The 10,000-nt window shown below is 38.9% G+C and overlaps 1 protein-coding gene across 3 annotated transcripts in view; it reads left to right on the forward strand.

The window, feature by feature from the left end:
• The window catches only part of shank2b (SH3 and multiple ankyrin repeat domains 2b), a 179,663-nt gene that overhangs the window by 63,347 nt on the left and 106,316 nt on the right, over nt 1-10,000 (forward strand). The window lies entirely within an intron of this gene.

Raw genomic sequence — 10,000 nt, forward strand, 5'->3', positions numbered from 1 at the left:
ATACGGTATTCAAACTTATTTTATTACTCTGTTATTTTGAACATCTCATAGTTAAGCCTTTTACCCCTCCTGGTGGCAAGGTGGGGGACTGTCTCCCCTGACAGCAGGTCACTGATGTGTGTGTGTGTGTGTGTGTGTGTGTGTGTATATATATATATATATATATATATATATATATATATATAAAAGATTGCATGAATAACGTTAATCAGTATAAACAACATGGGCGCAGCCATTTCAAAAGAGTGTGTCAAAGGTTAAGCGACAACGAGAAGAGCCGAGTTGTTCCGAGATTTTCTGAGAGATAGACAAGTTGCATCAGAGTCTGGAAGGACGTCAGGTGTTAGGTTTAATGAGGTCAGGCAGCTCTTGAAATGAGGTGAATTTAGGTCAGGCAGCTCTCAAAATGCAGAGTGAGGAAGTCATCAAAAAAGAAAACACGAACAATTACAGGCTGTTGGGAAAAATGTAGAAAGCTACACAACTTGCTTAGGTAGCTTCATCTCCTAATTGACATGGTTTAAATGAATCCATCCTTTGCCCTCAAAACTCAGCAGTTCTAGACCTGTGTCATGATCCGTGGTCTGGATCATCTTTTGTGTTTTCTGTTACAAACCCCGTTTCCATATGAGTTGGGAAATGGTGTTAGATGTAAATATAAACAGAATACAATTATTTGCAAATCCTTTTCAAGCCATATTCAGTTGAATATGCTACAAAGACAACATATTTCATCTCCAAACTCATAAACTTTATTTTTTTTTTTTGCAAATAATAATTAAATTAGAATTTGATGCCAGCAACACGTGACAAAGAAGTTGGGAAAGGTGGCAATAAATACTGATAAAGTTGAGGACTGCTCATCAAACACTTATTTGGAACATCCCCCAGGTGTGCAGGCTAATTGGGAACAGCAGCAGCAGCAGATGGAGGGAATGGTGCAAAGCGGAGGAGCAAATAGCAGAGAAAAACCCGCGAAAGATGCAGCGGCGAGTTTTAAATGTAAAGTCTGGGCCCACTTGGGCTTTTACTACACAGACAATGAAACAACTCTTGATAAAGAGTTTGCGATCTGCAAGAACTGTCTCGCAAAGGTCAAGTACACGGGCAACACAACAAACATGTCCGCCATCATCCTGAGTTCGCCACGGAGGAAAGGGCGAGTAGCGACGCTAACGCTAACCTTTCTGTTAGCCAGCCTCCAATCAACAGCGTATTTAAAGCCAAGCTCCCTCCTGCATCTGCCAGCATTACAAAGTCCATTGCTTGCTTTATTTGTAAAGATCTTAGACCATATAGGATCTAAAAATGTGTTCTCAGGTTTTCATAAGACCACCTAGTTGTTGATAACGTAATGCACTGACTCAAATGTTTATTTTTTATATACAGTCAAGTGCCAGTTTTCATAAAACAATTAGTTTTGAATTGTTAAGCACTGATGTGTCCATGATTACATCAAAGTTCAGTAGCACTGAAATCTATATTTTCTGCATTCATTATGTTTTTTTAATCATTTTAATTTGCACAGACAGAAAATATTTTAGTGAAGTGGATTCAGTGCAGTCAAAACATTTTGAATTTCTTCAGTGACACTGAAATCATGATGTATCGTGGATGAAATGTCTTTCAATACATCCATTATCGCATAATTGTAGTATCGTGATCTAATTGTTATCGTGGGCAAAATATGGTGATATCATCGTATGGCCAGGTACCTGATGATACCCAGCCCTACTGGACAGTAACCATTGTAACCAAATAATGGTCTGCTGGAGGCTGCTGCAAAGAGAAATAAAAGCCTTGTGCAAATAACCGCCTGCTTCTTTTAAACGCCCGTCTCCAAAAATGATTTTGTGAAATAAACGCCCGGGCTACTATTTGGTATGTTTTTTTCCTTCTTTATTATGCCTTTTGGGCCGGAGCGACGTATGATCGTAAAAATAGGGTAAATCAGTGCATTGATCACTACACTGGAGACCATAGTCACTAGTGGACCCTAAAGACCAGAGACTCTCAATGCTGTCCAGTCAAGTAAACATCTTGTAAAAGCAACTGAACATTCTCGTGGTGATCGATGGAATGATCTGAAAAAACAATGACCTGGATAAATGAGAAGCTCCATAGCCACGGTATTCTACGTTGCTGCTGCTGTTATGTTAGTGTTTCACACTTGCTGGATTAAATTACAATACCTAGAGTTATTCAACACTGAGCATTTTCTAAAGTTGAATGGTCACTGAATGAAGAAACTCTTGGCGGGAGTAATCTCTGCTGTTTGTTTACACTGAACTGCCTGGATGCTAGGCAACTGTGAGGAAGTGATGCATTTATATTTAAGTCAGTTATTCATAAAGTAACTTGCCACTAACCGAATTCAACTCAGTTTTTATGTCTTACTAGGGGTGTAACAGTACACAAACATTTTTCTTCCGTACGTACCTCGGTTTAGAGGTCACGGTTCCGTTCATTTTTGGTACAGTAAGAAAACAACAAAATACACATTTTTTGGTTATTTATGTACCAAATTTGTAAACAATGGCATAACATACATATATACACACAGGGTCCATTGCCAGGGTTAATGTGGTCAACATATATAAAATAAAACCTAAATAAGAATGGTTACTTAACAAAACTTTTCTACATATAAAGTGCTTTTTTTGATTGATTGATTGATTGAGACTTTTATTATTAGATTACACAGAACGGTACATATTCCGTACAATTGACCACTAAATGGTAACACCCCAATAAGTTTTTCAACTTGTTTAGGTCGGGGTCCACTTTCATCCCCACCCAGCCTGGCTAACTTGGCAGTAAGAGGATATATGGGCTTATTGTTCTTCCACCATAGAAGTGGGTCAAAATCTAGTTTTTAATGCAATACAGCATTCCCCTGCGACCTCAAACGAGACAAGCGGGAGGAAATGGATGGATGGATGGTGTTAAATCTGCTGCTATAAAAACATTTGTTATCGCTTCAGCCCTGACTCGCTGAGGAGAGGCTGCTTGAATGCAGTGGTGACGTTTCCAAGTGGTTTGACGTGTTGGCAGAAGCGTACCCTACTGCTGCTGAACAATGTCGGCAAACCTCTATCCTCCATTGTTGTATCGCACCACGCAGCCAAAGTGTTCCCAAAGGGGAGATGTTAACGAGGCAGGAGGGTCTTCCAGCTTTGGCTTTTGCATGTTGTCCTAGCCTGGTCGCTGCTAGCCTGCCGTGTGTTGTTCCTCGCTCTGCATTGTTTACACAACCTGCGGTGCACTACCTAATATGTACGTGTGGAAACTCGTTCGGTACACCTCCAAACTGAACTGAACCGAAACCCCCGTACCAAAATGTCTCCAATACAAAAACTCACGTACCGTTACACCCGCATGTTCTACCTTTGCTTTGGTGTGTACAGCTGCACCCTATTGGACCACTCAGTTGTATCTTTTTTCAGGCAGGTTCTGCAAATGGGTGAACCATCGTCTTCAACGACTTACCTGATTATTATATAAGTTCCCGTAATGTTCCGACATCACAGCATTTTGTTTGGCTGGGATTTTATTTTGTATTTGTTACATTCGAAGCTAATGTAGCGTGTCTCTTGATGGGTGTATATAGATGTGTGCACCACTGGTGTAGCTTCTTTTGTTGTGTGCATGTTGCTTCAAAAAAACATACTAACATAAATTCTGTTTGTAGCCGATGACGAAACATGAGCTGAAACACTGTCCTGTGGCCTTTCCAAATAAATACCATATTTTTCGGACTATAAGTGGCAGTTTTTTTCATAGTTTGGCCGGGGGTGCGACTTATACTCAGGAGCGACTTTTGTGTGAAATTATTAACACATTAGCGTCAAATATCCAATAATATTATTTATCTCATTCACGTAAGAGCAGCGGTCAGCAAGCTTTTTGAAAGCAAGAACTGCTACTTGGGTACTGATTAATGCCAAGGGCTACCAGTTTGATACACACTTAATTAAATTGCCAGAAATAGCCAATTTTCTCAATTTACCTTTAACTCTGTTATTATTAATGAATAATTATATTCATCTTAATGATTTCTCACAATAAATATAAACTGTGAAACAGTTTATCTTCAATTTTGACTCTTTAAAATTCAAAATTCAACTGGAAAAAAAAGAAGAGAAAAACTAGTTATTTTGAATCTTTTTGAAAAAATTAAAAAAAAGAATTTATGGAACATCAATAGTAATTTTTCCTGATTATGATTAATTTTTTAATTTTGATGACATGTTTTAAATAGGTTAAAATTCAATCTGCACTTTGTTAGAATGTATAACTAATTGCACCAAGCTATATTTCTAACAAAGACAAATCATTTTGTCTTCTAGATTTTCCAGAACAAAAATTTTCAACGAAATACAAAATACTTTGAAATAAGATTTAAATTTGATTCTGCAGATTTTCTAGATTTGCCAGAATAACTTTTTGAATTTTAATCATAATAAGTTTGAAGAAATATTTCACAAATATTCTTCGTCAAAAAAACAGAAGCTAAAATGAAGAATTAAATTAAAAATGTCTTTATTAATTTCTACAATAAAAAAATAAATGTACTTGAACATTGATTTAAATACTCAGGGAGGAAGAGGAAGGAATTTAAAAGGTAAAAAGGTATATGTGTTTAAAAATCCTAATCATTTTTAAGGTTGTATTTTTTCTCTAAAATTGTCTTTCTGAAAGTTATAAGAAGCAAAGTAACAAAATACATTAATTTATTTAAACAAGTGAAGACCAAACCTTTAAAATATTTTCTTGGATTTTCAAATTCTATTTGAGTTTTGTGTTTCTTAGAATTAAAAATGTCGAGCAAAGTGAGACCAGCTTGTTAGTAAATAAATACAATTTTAAAAATAGAGGCAGCTCACTGGTAAGTGCTGCTATTTGAGCTATTTTTAGAACAGGCCAGCGGGCGACTCATCTGGTCCTTACGGGCGACCTGGTGCCCGCGTTGGTGACCCCTGGACTAGACGTATAATACTTCATGGGATTTATGGATTAGGAGTGAGAGATAGTTTGGTAAAGGTATAGCATGTTCTATATGTTCTAGTTATTTGAATGACTCTTACCAGAATATGTTAGCTTGCTTATTTATGCCTCATATAACCTACACTTATTCAGCCTGTTTATTTATTTGAAATTGCCTTTCAAATGTCTTTTCTTGCTGTTGGATTTTATCTAATACATTTCCCCTCAAAAATGCCACTTATACTCCAGTGCGACTTATTTATGTTTTTTTCCTTCTCTATTATGTATTTTCAGCAGGTGCGACTTATTCCCTGAAAAAGACGGTAGATGTGACAGTTTTAATTGCAGTTAATCGTAAAACTGGTTAATTGTTGGATCCTAAATGATTCATTTCACAATTTTGTTCACAATAACCATGATATAAAATTGGTATTTTGTATTTTAGTAGTATGTAGTCGACCATAGCACCCACAAAGTGTTGAGGAAAAAGTGCAAGCACTTATTAGACACAGACTTGGTTTTGAATGGGGTTAGCTCTCTAAAGACCTACATTTTCTACAAGAAGGAGTTCTGCAGGACAAGGTGACCCAGTTACTCCAAAAAAATCTGTTCCTCTATCTGCGTCCATCTTCTGCGTGACATTTTCTCTTCATTGGGATGTAGTTCACCCTCCATGCTGCTCTTAAAGGCTAGATGTCGTTCTAAAAGAAGGCTTGTCTTTATTCGGGATTTTATTTGCAAATGATGTTATTTAGTTTGAATATATTGAGATTCCCGTTGTAGTCCAAGCCAACCAAAACCCTGGTCTTTTTGATTGACATGAAACCTAGGCATGTAGAAGAAAGAAGAACAAAGGGAGTCATAAGTCAGCAGCTCTACATGAAGTACTGTACATCTTGCTTATGCTGATAACAGTGGCCACTAGGGGTCACTGTGCTCTGCCTCACATGAAGTACTGTACATCTTGCTTATGCTGATAACAGTGGCCACTAGGGGTCACTGTGCTCTGCCTCACATGAAGTACTGTACATCTTGCTTATGCTGATAACAGTGGCCACTAGGGGTCACTGTGCTCTGCCTCACATGAAGTACTGTACATCTTGCTTATGCTGATAACAGTGGCCACTAGGGGTCACTGTGCTCTGCCTCACATGAAGTACTGTACATCTTGCTTATGCTGATAACAGTGGCCACTAGGGGTCACTGTGCTCTGCCTCACATGAAGTACTGTACATCTTGCTTATGCTGATAACAGTGGCCACTAGGGGTCACTGTGCTCTGCCTCACATGAAGTACTGTACATCTTGCTTATGCTGATAACAGTGGCCACTAGGGGTCACTGTGCTCTGCCTCACATGAAGTACTGTACATCTTGCTTATGCTGATAACAGTGGCCACTAGGGGTCACTGTGCTCTGCCTCACATGAAGTACTGTACATCTTGCTTATGCTGATAACAGTGGCCACTAGGGGTCACTGTGCTCTGCCTCACATGAAGTACTGTACATCTTGCTTATGCTGATAACAGTGGCCACTAGGGGTCACTGTGCTCTGCCTCACATGAAGTACTGTACATCTTGCTTATGCTGATAACAGTGGCCACTAGGGGTCACTGTGCTCTGCCTCACATGAAGTACTGTACATCTTGCTTATGCTGATAACAGTGGCCACTAGGGGTCACTGTGCTCTGCCTCACATGAAGTACTGTACATCTTGCTTATGCTGATAACAGTGGCCACTAGGGGTCACTGTGCTCTGCCTCACATGAAGTACTGTACATCTTGCTTATGCTGATAACAGTGGCCACTAGGGGTCACTGTGCTCTGCCTCACATGAAGTACTGTACATCTTGCTTATGCTGATAACAGTGGCCACTAGGGGTCACTGTGCTCTGCCTCACATGAAGTACTGTACATCTTGCTTATGCTGATAACAGTGGCCACTAGGGGTCACTGTGCTCTGCCTCACATGAAGTACTGTACATCTTGCTTATGCTGATAACAGTGGCCACTAGGGGTCACTGTGCTCTGCCTCACATGAAGTACTGTACATCTTGCTTATGCTGATAACAGTGGCCACTAGGGGTCACTGTGCTCTGCCTCACATGAAGTACTGTACATCTTGTTTATGCTGATAACAGTGGCCACTAGGGGTCACTGTGCTCTGCCTCACATGAAGTACTGTACATCTTGCTTATGCTGATAACAGTGGCCACTAGGGGTCACTGTGCTCTGCCTCACATGAGTTTGACACTGATAGAACAAAAAGAATGATGAGTAGATTAATGATGCACATCGTTAATGTTGCAGAATACTGTAAATACTTTTCTGACATGTTTACATGCTCTAGTATTCATCTCTCTAACACATTGGCCGTAAGCTGCTTCTTTATTTCTATTTTCTTTCAGTTGTATTTGACCAACTCATTAAATGTAAAAGGTGTTCCTGTGTTTCATGTATTTGGTTTCTTTTTATTACACACTTGAACTGACCGAGCAAGTCTCTTTCATTGCCTATTTTGTTGTGAAGATTGAGCACTAAGTGGCAATACAACATCACAGGTGCTTCACCAACTTCTATCACTTATGTCCTGACCTAAACACCTTCTCATTTAGTGAGGATGCCCCATATCTAATTACATTAATACAACATACATAATTACATTAATACAACATACATAATTACATTAATACAACATACATAATTACATTAATACAACATACATAATTACATTAATACAACATATCTAATTACATTAATACAACATATCTAATTACATCAATACAACATATCTAATTACATCAATACAACATATCTAATTACATTAATACAACATATCTAATTACATTAATACAACATATATAATTACATTAATACAACATATCTAATTACATTAATACAACATATCTAATTACATTAATACAACATACATAATTACATTAATACAACATACATAATTACATTAATACAACATACATAATTACATTAATACAACATATCTAATTACATTAATACAACATATCTAATTACATCAATACAACATATCTAATTACATCAATACAACATATCTAATTACATTAATACAACATATATAATTACATTAATACAACATATCTAATTACATTAATACAACATATCTAATTACATTAATACAACATATCTAATTACATTAATACAACATATATAATTACATTAATACAACATATCTAATTACATTAATACAACATATCTAATTACATTAATACAACATATCTAATTACATTAATACAACATATCTAATTACATTAAGCTGAATCCATATGTTGAAATGAAGAATTGTGCAGGAAGTAGAAGTTCCAGGTCAGTCCTATTTCCAACCTTTTTCTCTGGTGTCACACACCTGTCCTGAGAGGGTGCAAGAGTTCAGTTTTTTACCCAGAAGCCATTGCATCAGTGGAGAATCTCAGGGCCGATTATTCAGTCCCGTGTGGTGTGTGTTTCCCCAAATACTTGTCATGTCTTACTCAAGTATTGTTTACACATGCCTCAAATAAACTCATCTAACACAGTTATTATTGCATTGTTTGTATAATATTGCTGTTTAGGATGGAGAAGATAACTGTAAGTGTGTCAGCCTGATGCTTCTTGTGTGTGTGTGTGTGTGTGTGTGTGTGTGTGCGCGTGTGTGTGCGCGTGTGTGCGTGCGTGTGTGCGTGCGTGTGTGCGTGCGTGTGTGCGTGTGTGTGTGTGCGTGTGTGTGTGTGTGTGTGCGTGTGTGTGCGTGTGTGTGCGCGTGTGTGCGCGCGTGTGTGTGCGTGCGTGCGTGTGTGTGCGCGTGTGTGCGCGCGTGTGTGTGTATGTGTGTGCGTGCGTGCGTGCGTGCGTGCGTGCGTGCGTGCGTGCGTGCGTGCGTGCGTGCGTGCGTGTGTGTGTGTGTGTGTGTGTTCTCTGCAGGCACCCCCACAGTCTCAAAGGATGTACAAACCCTGTTTCCATATGAGTTGGGAAATTGTGTTAGATGTAAATATAAACAGAATACATCCATCCATCCATCCATTTTCTACCGCTTATTCCCTTTCGGGGTCGCGGGGGGCGCTGGCGCAGAATACAATTATTTGCAAATCCTTTTCAAGCCATATTCAGTTGAATATGCTACAAAGACAACATATTTCAAACTCATAAACTTTAGTTTTTCAAATAATCATTAACTTTAGAATTTGATGCCAGCAACACGTGACAAAGAAGTTGGGAAAGGTGGCAATAAATACTGATAAAGTTGAGGAATGCTCATCAAACACTTATTTGTAACATCCCACAGGTGTGCAGGCTAATTGGGAACAGGTGGGTGCCATGATTGGCTATAAAAACAGCTTCCCAAAAAATGCTCCGTCTTTCACAAGAAAGGATGGGGCGAGGTACACCCCTTTGTCCACAACTGTGTGAGCAAATAGTCAAACAGTTTAAGAACAACCTTTCTCAAAGTGACATTGCAAGAAATTTAGGGATTTCAACATCTACGCTCCATAATATCATCAAAAGGTTCAGAGAATCTGGAGAAATCACTCCACGTAAGCAGCATGGCCGGAAACCAACATTGAATGACCGTGACCTTCCATCCCTCAGACGGCACTGTATCAAAAACCGACATCAATCTCTAAAGGATATCACCACATGGGCTCAGGAATACTTCAGAAAACCACTGTCACTAAATTCTGTAAGTGCAAGTTAAAGCTGTACTATGCAAAGCGAAAGCCATTTATCAACAACATCCACAAAAGCAGCTGGCTTCTCTGGGCCTGAGATGATCTAAGATGGACTGATGCAAAATGGAAAAGTGTTCTGTGGTCTGATGAGTCCACATTTCAAAATGTTTTTGTGGATCTCGCAGCTGGGCAGGATCATTTAATGTCCTCGCAAGAGGTAAAAGGGAAACAGCAGAGGCCGACGGGGCAGAAAGGGGAGAGGGACGAGAGACTCAGTAAGCAGTACATGCAACGCGGAAGAGAGCGGGAGCAAGAGGCAGACGTGGATGACGCG

The sequence above is a fragment of the Nerophis ophidion genome, linkage group LG25, assembly GCF_033978795.1.
Source record: "Nerophis ophidion isolate RoL-2023_Sa linkage group LG25, RoL_Noph_v1.0, whole genome shotgun sequence".
Classification (NCBI taxonomy): domain Eukaryota; kingdom Metazoa; phylum Chordata; class Actinopteri; order Syngnathiformes; family Syngnathidae; genus Nerophis; species Nerophis ophidion.